Here is a 16,791-nt window from a genome sequence, read left to right on the forward strand (position 1 = left end):
TCAGTCCTGCAGTGGCTTTTGCAATTGTCGTCCTCTTATTTTTTGTCTCAGTCCTCTTCAACATACACTTTCGCCCACGTTGTGATTTAGCGGAGGATGTTTCTCCGCTTTCGCTATATGCGTTATAAGTCTTCGATACAATTCCCCTTGAAACACCAAATACTTCGGCTACCTTAGTAACGGAAGGACCATCATAAGAGCACCAACAATTTACTCACATTTGAATTTATTTATTCCTGATGTAATGCACTCACAACTTCGCAGGACACTTTCTGACCGCGACTGACTTCAAGTGCCACGCCTGCAACATTAAGGACATTGCAAAAATGTCTTTTGTAGTCAAAGAACAGCCCAATTTGCAGGCTTGGCTAGCATCTACATGTATGTTCAATCATTTATTTCTGGTGGTGTTTCTATATTTGTGTCCGTGTCCACTATCCCTTAACCCCTCGAACAGAAAATTGTGCTCCAAAAGTTGCAAAAGTCACAGGTCACGAAAGTCTATAAGAAGGATAGTATAAGTGACCCGTAAAACTTCGCCTAATATCTCTGACATCCATCCGTTGTAAGATCTTATAATGTTTTCAGAGTTTAAATGCAATGAAGTTTCTCGAACAGAATGACCTGTTACATTCCAAAATCAACTCACGTTTTTCTCATATGACAGCCTGAAAACCATAGACCAAGGCAATCAGATTCACTCATTATTTCTTGACTTCTGAAAAGCATGCGACGCTTTTTAACTAAGACTGCCTCTTACCTAACCATTAACTTAAAAAAATTATTCTAAAGAATAAAAATAATAAAAAATCATCGTACGGGACATCAAATAAAATATGGGACTGGACTGACGATTTCTTGGTAAGGAGGACGCAATATGTCATTTCAGATGGAGAGTAAGTCATCTGTAAAAGAACGTGAGTAGTGCTCGAGAGAAATGTTGCTGTTGAACTTTCCTTGAGTGAAATATTTCGACAAAAATAATCTGTGTAGTATATAGCATGATGCTCGACAATATGTATGCAGATGTTTGTCAATGTTAGCGTTGTCAGCTAATGTCGAGGAAGGCATAGATTAGTCTGGCCGAGCGGTTCTAGGCGCTTCAGTCTGGAACTGCGCGACCGCTACGGTCGCAGGTTCGAATCCTGCCTCGGGCATGCATGTGTGTGATGTCCTTAGGTTAGTTAGGTTTAAGTGGTTCTAAGTTCTAGGGGACCGATGACCTCAGATGTTAAGTCCCATAGTGCTCAGAGCCATTTGAACCATTTGAAGCCGTGGATTCTATTCCCGTAGAACTCAGATTTTTCTGTGGCGGATGGTTGTGGAACGCGGGACATCCAGACTCGTGAGGAAAAATGCGAAGGCGCTTGGATAAGTAATTAACTACTTACATCATGATGCGAGACATCTAATTGTCGTGAAAGCTTTAGACTTCCATCAGCTGGGAGCCACGTGACATTTAATTACTTGCAACTACAGTAAACTGATGGCTACTGGATAGGAAGTAAAACGCTTTTAACTGATCTTATTGCTCATTAATTTTATGCTTGCTTCTGACTATGGAAGTACAAGGCTTTAAACACTACTGTATGCTCGGAATGACTATTTAGAGATTGTTTTTTTTTTTTTTTTGAAGCGAAAATTGCGCGGCGCTTTCTTAACACGTACTTGCAAGGAAAAAGTTTTAGATGGTGCCGACCACAGTCTCACAGTGTTTTTAGAAAGAGTACACCGCCATTTGAGTATATATATTATTGTAGTTTTCTTCTGCACTCTGTATATTTTGGCTTTTACGTCATTATCGAGTACAATGCTAAAAATTATTAAACGAGTAACACGTCATATGTGGTGAAGTCTGTCCAAAGCACGTAATCAGGACCTGCTTCTGGCTGACTTTAGCAGATATGACGTGTTAATGGCTTAAGAATTTTTATCGTTGTACTCGATAATGACGTAAAAACCAAAATCTGGATTGTAAAGAAGAAAACAGTAACACAGTGAAATGTCGCTGTACTCTTTTAGAAAAGTATTTACATGTGTTTCTCTGCATGTCGTATTTTATGAGTCAGCGAAAATTGAGTGGAACTAGGAGGTAGTTCTCTGCATAATGCTACGTCGTGTCTACCACATCTGTGGGCGTAATGCGGAGAGAGCAGTCGTGAACAGCTACGACAAACAACTACTCCGCCAGTGAACGGGACTTAAAGGGCTGTATAGTAGAATGAAAGCTCCCTCCGTGTGGTGGTGCAGAGAACCGCTGCAGAATATTCAGCTTTACGGGAGAACTTGCCTCGAGACGGTGGCCGGCGGCCGGCGGCCACACGCAGCGACGTGAAGGATGGAAGTGCACATGGAAAGTGAAAGTTCGATCTGGCCGGCAGCTCTGGCACGAGTGGAAGAACAAAAGGCGCCTCCTCCTGCTTCTGTGTGTGTGTGTGTGTGTGTGTGTGTGTGTGTGTGTGGCTCGGTCGCGGTCGGGTGGGTGACCCGGAGCGCCCAAGGCCAGCGTCTGCCGCCCGTTACTCAGCGGTAGAAGCAGAGGCAGAAGCAGGAGCTAGCGGAACTCCGTCTGCCGGCACACTGCTCGCTCCCACGGGCGCGCCCACACACGACCCAAGACACGAGCTCGCGCTAACCGTTCCCGCTGTACGCGCCGCTCACATAGGCAAACTGTCGTTGCTCCTCACTCAGGCGCGGATCCAGGGATGAGTTCGGTGACGGGGGGGGGGGATCGTTTCTTACGACCCAGAAGGAGAGGAGACTATAAAATGGAACTTCGCGGACTGAGACGATACATGATGTTTCAGTGATAAAAAAAATTGTGTCAAATTTACAAAGAACTACGCAGTATGAGCCCACTTATCAATTTGATGTTGCAGCCCCTCTAGGCTGGATGCATGTAGTGATTTCGTTTGGGAAAGGTGTGATAATGCCGTTTTATCATCTCCTGAGCAAAGTGGCCCACAACCGTTTTAACTGGTATCTGATATTCTGGATACTGGCACTGGGAAGGACGTCCGAGCTGGTCTCACGCATGTACACTGTACTATCAGTGACAGATTCTGCAGCTCTTGCTAGTGATCGGAGTACCCCACCGTCACGCAGACAGTTCATAAAGAGCATTCTCCTACAAAAACCATATACAGTTTATCTTCCCGAGGCATATTGAATCTCAGCTTTTACCTACGATAACGATGCAAACCGAAGCAACGTGTTAAAATTTTTACCAGCAATGGGGTTAAAACCCAGTTCTCCCACTTATTAGGCAGATGCACTAGCCTTTACTCCACACCGGCACTGCAGCTACGTGGAACACCCTAGTATGTCTCCCTTCCCGTTACAAATTCCAACTCGTGCCTCAGCCTATTGCTATTTCCTTGGAAGGGAAGTAGCAATGGGCTGAGGCATGAGTATTGCATCAGTATTGCTAAGGCTCTCCAAACTGGAATAGCAACTTAGCAATGAGCGAAACGGGGTTATCCTGCCAGTACCTCAGGCGTAGCTGGTATACACTCCTGGAAATGGAAAAAAGAACACATTGACACCGGTGTGTCAGACCCACCATACTTGCTCCGGACACTGCGAGAGGGCTGTACAAGCAATGATCACACGCACGGCACAGACGACACACCAGGAACCGCGGTGTTGGCCGTCGAATGGCGCTAGCTGCGCAGCATTTGTGCACCGCCGCCGTCAGTGTCAGCCAGTTTGCCGTGGCATACGGAGCTCCATCGCAGTCTTTAACACTGGTAGCATGCCGCGACAGCGTGGACGTGAACCGTATGTGCAGTTGACGGACTTTGAGCGAGGGCGTATAGTGGGCATGCGGGAGGCCGGGTGGACGTACCGCCGAATTGCTCAACACGTGGGGCGTGAGGTCTCCACAGTACATCGATGTTGTCGCCAGTGGTCGGCGGAAGGTGCACGTGCCCGTCGACCTGGGACCGGACCGCAGCGACGCACGGATGCACGCCAAGACCGTAGGATCCTACGCAGTGCCGTAGGGGACCGCACCGCCACTTCCCAGCAAATTAAGGACACTGTTGCTCCTGGGGTATCGGCGAGGACCATTCGCAACCGTCTCCATGAAGCTGGGCTACGGTCCCGCACACCGTTAGGCCGTCTTCCGCTCACGCCCCAACATCGTGCAGCCCGCCTCCAGTGGTGTCGCGACAGGCGTGAATGGAGGGACGAATGGAGACTTGTCGTCTTCAGCGATGAGAGTCACTTCTGCCTTGGTGCCAATGATGGTCGTATGCGTGTTTGGCGCCGTGCAGGTGAGCGCCACAATCAGGACTGCATACGACCGAGGCACACAGGGGCAACACCCGGCATCATGGTGTGGGGAGCGATCTCCTACACTGGCCGTACACCACTGGTGATCGTCGAGGGGACACTGAATAGTGCACGGTACATCCAAACCGTCATCGAACCCATCGTTCTACCATTCCTAGACCGGCAAGGGAACTTGCTGTTCCAACAGGACAATGCACGTCCGCATGTATCCCGTGCCACCGAACGTGCTCTAGAAGGTGTAAGTCAACTACCCTGGCCAGCAAGATCTCCGGATCTGTCCCCCATTGAGCATGTTTGGGACTGGATGAAGCGTCGTCTCACGCGGTCTGCACGTCCAGCACGAACGCTGGTCCAACTGAGGCGCCAGGTGGAAATGGCATGGCAAGCCGTTCCACAGGACTACATCCAGCATCTCTACGATCGTCTCCATGGGAGAATAGCAGCCTGCATTGCTGCGAAAGGTGGATATACACTGTACTAGTGCCGACATTGTGCATGCTCTGTTGCCTGTGTCTATGTGCCTGTGGTTCTGTCAGTGTGATCATGTGATGTATCTGACCCCAGGAATGTGTCAATAAAGTTTCCCCTTCCTGGGACAATGAATTCACGGTGTTCTTATTTCAATTTCCAGGAGTGTATATTCCTGAGACATATTGAGTCTCATTTTTATCTATGATAATGGTGAAGGCCATGGTGTGGTGTAATGGCTGCTACATCTACGTAATAAGCTAGAGACCCGGAATCGAATGCTGGTTCTAGCAGAAATTTTAATTCATTGCTTCAGCCTACATCATTATCATAGATAAAGGAGAGACTCAATATATCTCAGGAAAATCAACTTTATATCGCCTACGCATGCAGGATCAATTCCATTTCGCTCATTGCTAAGGTCCTATTCCAACATGGGAGAGCCTCAGCAATACTGATGCTAGTTTATAAGAGGAACAGCAATGGGCTGAGGCGTGAGCTGGAGTTTGTATCAGGGAGTGAGACGTACTAGGGTATTCCGAGTATGTGACACAGTGGCGTAACAGGTAACGCATCTGCGTCGTAAGCGCCGGCACGGTAGCTCGTCGTGTTCGGTCAGAGGGTCAGCTACCATCTGTCAACTGAGTGAACGGATTAACGAAGAACCTGAACGAGTGTCATCGGACGTCTGCCCCAAACAAGTTCAACGAAAAATGTAGAACAAAATGCGACGAAAAAAAGTAAGCAGAAGACTCGGGTTCGAATCATGGTCCCGGTACAAATTTTAATTCGTTGCTTCGACATAGATCATTATTGTAAAGTACTGTCCTGTTGAAAAATCGCATCACGGTATTATCAAATGAGGACACAAGCTGTCTCTGACAGACTGTTGTGCCGTCAGAGTTCCATCAATCATTGTCATCCGCGACGTGAAGTCATATCTGACAGCTCCCTGTAACATGACGGCAGGAGTAACACCAATGGACATCTCCAAAAACATTGGAAGAATGGAACTCTTCCCAGGTCGATGCCATATTCGCCGACGAAGGTCATCCGAGATACTACAGAACCGAGATTCATCACTGAACACAGTGCGATGCCATCCATCGGCAGTCCACACTTTCTGGTCACGGCATCACTGCGAATGCAGCCGTTTGTGTTGTGGTGTTGATGGCAACCTACACATGGGACAGTAATTCCCTTGTCCAGCTGCTGCTAGTCTCCGACCAATAGTGCAGGGTGACGTAGAATCTTGCATTAGTCGTTCTTGGGTGACAGGCGCAGTCGTCACGGGGTTACGATGTGTGTGGTGCACAATACGGCGATCCTGCATTTTGGACAGACGTGGACGACCAGGACCTTCACAAAGAGTATGCCTCCTCTCACTTTTCAATACAGTCTAACCTCGGACGCTGTCACATACTAGTGACCCACATATTGGACGATTCGACCAGTCGGATAAATGGAGACCCACAAGTAGGCAAAGTTAAAGTCTTCATCTCACGCTGTTCACGCATTCGCATGTGCATTAGTAGGCCTAGTAATAACGCAACCGGTACGTACGTGAATTTTGTCAGGCAGTGTTTATAAACGTTTTAATGTAGCAGTAATAATTTGTTTACATAAGTGAGTTGAACACTGGTTTAACATAACATCTAAGAAATTTCAATTCAGGAACATATAGGAAAATATAAGATACGTGCGAAATTTTATAAACTAGGATAACTGTGTCACGAAATTAATTTAAGAACTACGAGGGAGGATCGGAAAGTAACGGTCAATAATTTTTTCCCCTGGTATCGCAGCTGGAATGTTGAAATTTCACGACGATGTAGTATGAAGTTCGCGCTGCAGACGGTGTTTTGTTGCCATGTGCAGCTCTAGCGAGAGAAGCCCGAACTAAGAAACAAACATGGCGCTCTTGTTACTGTCGTCAGCTTACGAAGAGCAGCGAAATGCAGTTCGATATTTGTGGGCCAGAGTGCTTAAACCGAGTGAAATTCACAGGGACATGCGAGGCATGTATGGGGACGACCGCATGAACCGTAGCAATGTCTCCAGGTGATAAGCGTTCTTCCAAGAGGGACGTGTGAAACTTAGTGATCCGTCACGCTCCGGTCACAGCTCCAACGCCGCATAATGTCGGAGCCATTGAGGTAGCAATTTTGAAAGACCGGCGTTTGCAACTGCGAGCCTTATCGCAACAGTTAAAAATTTCCTGTGGTGCAGTGTAAGATATTGTCATGATACGTTGAAATTTGATAAACTTAGTGCCCGCTGGGTGGCCAAGAACCCGACAGACAACCCCAAAGGCCAGCGAATGATGACAAATTTGGATCGCTTAACTCGTTGCACCGCAGCAGTGCATGACTTTCGGGAAGCAATCTTCACTAGTGATGAGCCGCGGGCGTACCATTACACCACCGAAACCAACCAGGCCGATATGAAGTGGAAACATGCTGGTTCGCCAGCACGAAAAAAATTCAAAGTGAGACAGTCTTTTAGGGAAGTGCTTGTGGCAGTGTTCTGGGATATCTTGGTGTGTTGGTGGTGGACTTTGCTGAACATGGGGCCACTGTGAATGCTGCATCCTACATTACAATTTTGATTAAGTTAAGTCATGACCTTCGTGACAAACGCCACAGCATTAATGCTGAAGGTTTCAGACTACTTCATGACAATGCTCACCTCCATTTTGCTACTCCTGTTCGTGAGAAGACTGCCAAATTTGAATGGGAGGTGCTCCAGCAGCCACCATACGGTCCAGACATTGCAATAGAGGACTTGCACCTGTCTGGTCCCTTGAGGAATTTCCTGGCCGGCCAACGCTTTGCGACGGACGTGGAAGTGAAATCAGCAGTTCACATGCGGCTATATTCCAACCAAATGGAATTCTACGAGCAGGAGATATTGAAACTGGAACCACAATGGGGAAAAATTGGTCGGGAACGTTCGTGACTATGTAGAAAAAGTAGGTAAAAAGATGTAAGTTTTTTGCGATTTTTAGTTCATTTGTGTTTTGTTTTATTTTGTTACCTATTAAACGTTTTGGTAGTAAAATTATTGTCCTTTACTTTCCGATCTCCCCTCTTATAATACGGGCAAATTCTCACAATTCTGATATCACAATTTACACAACATAAAAACGCTCCTCAGAATAGACTTCAATGATGATCATTATTATTATTATTATTATTATTATTATTCATACAGGATAGATGCTCTTATTTCGAAATACTCATCAGATGCGTCTGTACAGAATAACACGCACTGCAGTTGCCTGCCTCCGAAATATCGTCAACGATGGGGGAGAAAAATATTTCCCCAGCAGAATTGCAACAATATTCCTCAGAAAATGCGTCCATAAGTAGTACGTCAGGTAAGTTGAAATACGCAATGCTGAAGTTAATCCTCTCGTATTTGTCAAATGGGGCCCCTTCCGTTTTGTCAGCGCCTTCGAAGATAGTAACCGGAATAGTCGTTAGGAGAGTACTAGTCGATAACTCAGGGTGTGCTGGACAACTTTACTTCGGTCAGATGAGAGCCTCCTACGTTGCCTCCGACCGACCTTCTACTTTCTCGTCGCCTCCTACGAATGGACTGATATAACCAGAGGGCCTGCACTAGCCGTGAACGTCATTTTACTCATCAGTTAACAGCATCCGTTTACCAGAAAGAAAAGAAAACAAAGAGAGAAATAGGACAGAAGGCAACACGTTTAAACCCATCCTTTAGACGTCTGTTGCCTGTGCACAGGTGAGAATGGGAACATACCTGGGCACTTATCTTCAAGAATTGTTATAAAAATTTCAACTTCATCTTCTAGTTTCGGAACAAAATACACTACGGTTAAATTATCAGACTGTAAACTTTCTCAACGGTCATCTAGCTTATTAGAGATAAAAATTAATATTTTTCAACAATTTCAAATTGTTAATGTGTACAAGCTATATTAATATGTCAGTGACGTGAAGGACGGGAATTAATTATACAGACACAGGGGTATTTAATCAGTTTCCGGACAAGAGCAACAAGGAATCACGAAAGAGAAGATAAGGGGCGAACACTTGCTTGAGTGGATGCAGGGCTAAAGGCTAACTTCTGAGTTGCAGAACCAAGAAAATGTAGATCTAGCAAAACAGGTGCTGTCCAGGGAAGAAGATGCATGAGGCCTATTTTCCTACCAGCCAAGAAGATAAATGAGATACTGAACACTTTTACCGATAGTCTCTGTTCCGTGTCCCTGGAATGTTTAGTGCTCCTTGTGAAAGCGGAAGCAACTACATCGGTCAGTCTATTCGTAGTCTCACCGACTGCTGCGCACACCAAAGGCACATTTAAAAAATCGAGAATTTGAGGAATGAGATGAAAACAGTTTAAAAACACAAAAGAATTTTTGATGAAACTAAAATGTTGTACCACGCTCCTGCATACCGGGATTCTGTTATCAAAGAAGCAATAGAAATTTAGAATGTGCGAGGACAGATTCAACCGAGACAGTGGCTGTAATCTTCACAGTGCGTGAAAGAAAGCCCTGGGCCCTAAGAAGGCAGACAAATGTGCGAGACTGAAGTCCATCTAAGAGTGGTGACACCACCAACCAGTTCAGACACGAACATTGTCCGTGGCAGTGTGAGGTAAAGGTAACGTACACTGACGAATCGCAAGCCTTCGCACCACAAAAGCAAGCACGGTAGGCACTTGTTCCTGACGAGTACAAAGGGGGATTTTCGTGGAAGCTCGAAATTATACTCAGTGTTAACGCGACATGTTAATCGAAAATGTTGTACGTAGGACAAAAAGTCTTGCTAAAGAGAAAACTGGTCTTCAAAGAGAGAGATTAAAGAAGCAATTTAAAAAAATGTAACTGGTGAATTGTGGTCTTTGTCGGAGAAAAAAATCTAGAAAAACATTTGAAACTAACGAACGCGGCAGTGCTTCACAGTTGCTAAATATATAGGGGAATTGAATATACATCCTAAATTCCTCCCCCCGCCCCCTCCTCTCTCTGCCTGTCTCCTCATCCCCACCCCCTCTCCCTGTACATTTCCTGCTCCCCCGATCTTTCTGTGCATAACCTCCTCCACGCCCTCTCTGTCTGAATGTTTAGAATAGTATCGTGTAACTAAATTCCTCAAGATCTTTTCGAGTTTTTTGGTAACAGTGTTTCCCCTTTGTGTATTACACATATATTTATATATGTAATATGGTTCAAATGGCTCTGAGCACTATGGGACTTAACAGCTGAGGTCATCAGTCCCCTGGAACTTAGAACTACTTAAACCTAACTAACCTAAGGACATCACAGACATCCATGCCCGAGGCAGGATTCGAACCTGCGACTGCAGGCGACCGTAGCAGTCGTGCGGTTCCGGACGGAAGCGCCTAGAACCGCTCGGCCACCCAGATTGTCATGTAATAGTTGGAAGTAAACTGCTGAAGAACTTTTCGAGGTTTTCGGGAAGAACGTTTTCCATTTCTGCATTACGTATTTATTTATTTATTTCTTCATACGTATAAAACTGTCAATCTGATCCCTTTTTGTTGTGTAAACATCTAACAGCAGAACTGCCAAAAAGTTTTTTTTTATTTCCTTTTTCGTACCATAAATACCATTACCATCCATAATTACGAACACAACCCCTCAAAAACCAGTTTGGTCGCGCCGTTCTCAAGTGGCGATCTTTCACAACTGATTTTAATTTCCGGTTTTTCCGGTGGATTTTACAAAAATTTTCTTTCATCAAACCTTGTCCTGACAATAAAATCTACCATATCGCTCAAGCCGTTCTCAGGTGATGAATTTTCATAAGTGCGGCAATTGATTTTTTATTTACATAGGTACGGAGAATATCTAAGAGCGAATGGCGGTTAATGTAAGGATCCTGGAGTACAGGGCGAGGACAATCCGTAACAGAATGTAGAAGTTTGTAAGCCATGCGCCAAAGACTTGAACGATTATGTAATCGGCACTGAAAGGAGTAGTTAGTTGTAGATATTGTTAAAAGGAACGAAGTGTTCAGAGAAAATCATTGAGAAGTTTGAGTTTCAGGAAGAAGAAAGCAGTGAAGTAACAGACGGAACACTGCGTCGAAACGTTAGAAATGTCGTTGGCAAAGGTCAGGTTACTTTGTTTAATGGGTGCTTGGCTCTGGAAGAAACGGATAAAGAGATCACATACATGTAAATCTCTTTTGTTCCTGTATGCAGAAAATAACTCAATATACGCAGCACGAGAATAACAATGAACTCCTACGACTGTGTTGTGAATGGCTGCTTTAACAGGGAAGGCAGTGCCTCCTTTACTTTTTTTGGCGACCGCCTTGGCCAGAGTGCTGCGCTCATGAATACAAAGCGCGCCCCGTCTGCCGAGTGTCGACGGTCCGGCAACAGCGCTTTGCTAACTCCCAACTCGATTTGCATCTCCTAACCTTAGTCAACAGCCATCGGATACCGGGACTCGAGGGAGGACGTACACGCTTTATCACTTTGCCTCCAGATTTGCGGGGCGGACCACGTCAAACACTGGTCAAAGTGAAAACTTACTCACCCACAAGTTACAAACATTTTTATTCATTTCAGTTTCCCTAATTGTACAAGCGTTGTTGTCTGCTTTACCCTAAGGTCACTGGTGATTGTGTTAAGATTCATCGGAAATGAGAAATACTGAATTTTTTAACAGATCAGCAGCGTATATAGAGGTGACAAAAGTCATGGGATACCAGCTAATATCGTGTCGGACCTGCTCTTGCACGATTTAGTGCAGCAAATCGACTTGGCATGGGCTCAGCTAATCGTCGGAAGTCCCCTGCAGAAATACTGAGCATTGCTGCCTCTATAGCCGACCATAAGTGCGAAAGTGTTGCCGGTGCAGAATGTTATACACGAACTGACCTCTGCACTATGTCTCAAACACCCGATGGGATTCACGTCGGGCGATCTGGGTGGTTAAATCATTCGCTCGAATTGTCCTGAATGTTCTTCAAACCAATCGAGAACAATTGTGGCCCCGGAGACATGGCGCATTGTCATTCATAAAAATTTCATCGTTGTTTGGGAATAAATGGTCTCAAAGTAGCCGCAAACAATCGTTTCCAGTCAGTGATCGGTTCAGTTGGCTCAAAGGACCCACTCTATTCCATGTAAACACAGTCCACACTATTATGGAGCCACCACAGCTTCCACAGTGTCTTATTGACATCTTGGGTACACTGTTTCGTGAAGTCTGTGCCACACTCAACTCTTACCAACTGAAATCGGTAAGTATCAGACCAGGACACGATTTTCCAGTCATCTAGGATTCACGCAATATGGTCGCGAGCCCAGCAGAGTCGCTGCAGGCAATTTCGTACTGTTAGCAAAAGCACTCGCGTCGGTCGTCTGCTACCATACCCCATTAATGCCAAATTCCACCACACTCCACTGATGGATGCGTTCGACATATGTCCGATATTGATTTCTGTGGTTGTTTCACGCAGTGTTGCTTGTCTATTATCGCTGAGAAATCTATGAAGTGCCGCTGCTCTCTGTCGTTAAGTAAAGGCCATCGGCTGCTGCGTTGTCCTTGATGAAAGGTAACGCCTGAAATTTGGTATTCTCGCCACGCTTCTGACACTATGGATCTCGGTATATTGAATTTCTTAACTATTTCCGAAATGAAATGTCCCGTGTGGCTAGCTCTGACCACCATTCCGTATTCAAAGTCCTAATTCCCGGCCATAATAACATGGGAAACCTCTTCACATAAATCACCTGAGTAAAAACGGCAGCTCCGCCAGTGTATTGCCCTTTCATACCTTGTGAACGCGACACTACCCCCATCTTTATATGTGCATATAGCTATCCCATGACTTTTGTGTATACACGAGAACGTTACCGGAAAATCCGGACATGGCTTTTAGGATGCATCGGTATTCCCATCATCTGAGCACAGCTCACTTCAATCTGCCAGTACCTTTGTCCTTTTCTTCCAAATCCTACACCAGTTCTCCAGCACACCAGGATTCCAATCCAGATACTGCGCCCATTTCCACTCTTACGAAACTTTCATAACAGTGTAAATGCCATCACAGATATGAAGTTTCATTCTCGTGGCTGTAGTTAGTAACAGCATTAAAACCTTATGGCTCAAATTTCCGTCATTTAAAGTTTGGACTATCTTGAAGCCTTACAATGAAGACAAAATTTGTTATTAATGTGGCCAGATGAAAGGTGAGCACTTCAGTACCCTGTTAACTACGTACATGTTTATACATAGCCTTAACGGGGAAGAAGCGCTTCTTTTGAGCAAGACGTGGGAGATTCAGTTCTCGAGATGACACTGAACTCTTGGGCAGAGTTTCAAATGATCTCTGGACTAGTACGCGCCTCCATAGGCGAGATCATTAATGCATGCATGTGCGGTGGCACTCGACTCCAAGGTAACAGCTTCGAATCCTGGTGTTGGAAGGAAGTTTCACCACCTGTATTTAGCCGAAAAGGTCAGGAGAGGTGGTAACGCAAATTTCGTCTTCACCTACAGTGTCTTTGATTAAACTCCAAACTTGTTCTCAGTGTCTCGTGAAGTGAAGGCATGTGACATTGTTGATGGTGATACATCCGTTAAATACGGCGGTTCCTTAGCGCAATCCGAGAGGTGTAGGCTGTGTGCCTGGTACAATGTTTCATTTCCTCCCTCCTCATCCTCATCCGCAACAATCTTTTTACTAAAGGAAGTTCCTTGAATAACATAATGTGGGCGGGCGTTATCGTGGGGTAAAATCACGCAGCCTTCCAGGTCGTTGTTCTAGGACTGCGTATGCAAGACGTCTCAGTGTTGACGATAAATGTCAGCAGAGATGGGGATCCAGTTCCTAGTACACCACACCGTCGCCGTTCCACCAGATGCATGACATTATCTTTTGCGGATGTGCGCATGTCTCTGTACGAGGAGCTGTGTTTTGTTTGGGCTTAACCATTCCTTTTTTTTCCTTTTGTTGATCTAAAGACACCATTTCCCGTCACTAGTACTGACACATGATGGGAATGCTTGGAGATGTTCACGAGTTAATTGTTGACGAACAAGCGGAGATACATATATGGCCAACCGCTGATTTTCGTGATTTTGGCTTAGAATATGCGGTACCTGTACAACCAATTTCTGAGCCTTCCCCGTTGCATATAAATATCTCACGACAGCGGAATGATGTTTTACATTTTTCAGTTCTCGGGTACAATGACGAGGATTATTGCGAATTAAAGCGTTGAAACGATCTTCTTCAAACGCCGAAGGTCTTCCTGAACGTGTAGAGTCACTGATGTCAAAACGATCCTCCTCAAAATGAGAAAACTATTTTCTTGTCGTGTTCTGTCCAATGCCATTATCGCCATACAATGCGCAAACATTCCTGGCTGCCACCGCTGCTGTCAATCCTCTGCTCAACTCAAACAGGAAAATACGTCGGAAATGTTCCGTTTTCTTCACATGCCACTCCATTTTCTTTCGTCCACAGCTCTATTCACTGAGAAAATGACAATGTGTGAACTCAAATAGCAACAGGCAACAGTGAACCACAAATGACAAAAAAACCAGTTGATAAATAAATAGGTAGGTAGCAGCCGGAATACGAATATAAAAAAAACGCTACGAACTTATACACCAACCTAATATTTCCTTGCCTTTACACAAGATTTTAACTGTATGTATTCGAGTGACAAAATAGCTTCAAAATTTATTGACTACAGATCCCTTCCCAGAGTCCATCTGAATCGCGTGATGTGCTTATAATAACCCTACCTGGTAGGCCTGTCAGCGGAAGCATTTTATATAACAACAGTTGGTGTTGTAATGCAGTGCTGTAACGTAGAACCTGCATCCACAACGAAGCATGTAATTAACTGCACAATCACCCACGTAATAGCTTCCATAACGTGCCATGTAATAAGTTTTGCGATCAGTCAATAATCAACGTAATTTGAGTAACGGTGAAACACGAATTGCAGTCGGAATGCTTAATGTCCCGGCCTGGACTCCGTAATTATTTCTTTACTTTCTCAAGTAGGTACTTTTTTCCATGTAAATGATTCCGTAAATACCTCTATGCGAGTAGTCTACCTCTGATGTCAACCGAGCGACGAGACGCAGTCGTGTAGACATGGGATTCTCATTCGACACGACCACGCTCCAGTTGCCCGTCACTCAGTCCAGAGCTAGATTTTCCTTGGTTACCACAAATCAATTGTAGGGAACGCTGGAACTGTTACTTCGAAGAGACACTGAAATTCTCCATTCCATTATTCTTGTCCTGTCCGATCAAATGCTGTATTAGAGCATATACGAGGAAAGGTACATACTTTGAGGGGCGATGTTATTAGTGATTCTGAGCGAAACAAGTCATATGAACGTACGTCCTGTTCTTAACAGTTTCCGAGGAAACTGATGAAAACAGCGGGGAACAGGACAAATGCACGTGATAGTAAATGAAACATTGTGATTCATGTTTTGCTTAATTGTTTCATTTCCCCCCCCCCCCCACAGAAGATATTCAAAAAGTCCACCGTCAGTTGCAATGCAGCTCTTTTAGACAGCTGCTGTGTTGTTGATCTGAGCTCATTCTTACCGTCCTCTACTTCAGCTCACCGTGCAAAATACGAGCGAGACGTTCCTCCTCCGTGTCCACTCTGCGCGCGGTAGCGTTCTCGCTTCCCGCGCCCGGGTTCCCGGGTTCGATTCCCGGCGGGGTCAGGGATTTTCTCTGCCTCGTGATGACTGGGTGTTGTGTGATGTCCTTAGGTTAGTTAGGTTTAAGTAGTTCTAAGTTCTAGGGGACTCATGGCCATAGATGTTAAGTCCCATAGTGCTCAGAGCCATTTGAACCATTTGAATCCACTCTGCGCTCGTAGACTTGGCTCTTACGCAAGCCTCACAAACGGTAATCTAATGCAGTTAAAGCATACGTAACAACTGGTGCAACCACTGTAGTACTGACATGTGAAGTAAACATGTTCACTTGCAGGACTAATCGCCCAATCATGCGCTAGTGAAGTGCATATTGAAGTAGTGAAGACGACACTACGTAACCTGGCGTGGCTTTGGTTGTGTACGCATATGAGTGCTTGTGAAGCAGGACATGCGACCGACGCCCGTGACTTTCGAACAGCTTTGTGTCGGATACAGTTAAGAAAAGGGCGCATATTCATTTAAAGTTTTTTCTTCAGAATCACCAATATTATCACCTCCTCCTGACTCACATGCATGTTTACATTGGTTACTGCGTAACATTCAAAATATCTGACGATCTACTAAGAAGTCGTAACCTGTCTCGAAACTGTTTGTAAGATCCGAGATTGAAGAGCAGAATAAAATAGTTCCGTTACAAGATGTGACTGCTGCTCCTGTCAGTCAGTACGATCAGTCCCTGAATTACTACGTTGTCGACTAGGCGTTAAAAACCAACCTCCCTTCGTTTCTGAACGAAAAATTACACGTGAAAACTATACATGTCTCTCTGTATAACATGTTATTTAAATAACTACCATTAAGAGTTTAGAAAGAGACACAAATTAGAAAGGAAACGTATGTGTGGGGGGGGGGGGGGAGGGGAAGGGGGAGGGGGGAGAGGAGGAGAAATAGAGGACGAAGTTAATTTCTTTGTGTTTTAGTCGTCTGTCTTTCGAGTCATATAAGAAGGCTGTTCCTTTCACCACTCATTAGGTTCAACACCAGAGTCTGTATCAATTTACATTACATATCGCAAAATTTTAACCTAACGGATTATATAAATAATGTGTCCTGAATGTCTCGGTCTATACCCAATCAATTCTCTTCTTATCATGAAGATCTTCCATTCTCTCCCCTCCCTTTATTGCCTAACAGTCTCCATTTCATATTTGACCTGCTCTCCTCCTTTTTCGGTTTTCCTCTTTCACCACATTCCAAATGTTTCCTATTTCTCTCTTCACTACGTATTCTAATAACGTGCGATCGCAATCACATTGACAGATTTCTCAATTACAGTGCTGTAGACACACACAAAATGTGACTACTAA

At 45.0% G+C, this 16,791-nt stretch overlaps 1 protein-coding gene across 1 annotated transcript in view; it reads right to left on the bottom strand.

Annotated features, from left to right (window-relative positions):
• LOC124798104 (ral guanine nucleotide dissociation stimulator-like 1) overlaps nt 1-16,791 on the bottom strand; it is a 576,462-nt gene that overhangs the window by 476,903 nt on the left and 82,768 nt on the right. The window lies entirely within an intron of this gene.

The sequence above is a fragment of the Schistocerca piceifrons genome, chromosome 5 (genome assembly GCF_021461385.2).
Source record: "Schistocerca piceifrons isolate TAMUIC-IGC-003096 chromosome 5, iqSchPice1.1, whole genome shotgun sequence".
Classification (NCBI taxonomy): Eukaryota; Metazoa; Arthropoda; class Insecta; order Orthoptera; family Acrididae; genus Schistocerca; species Schistocerca piceifrons.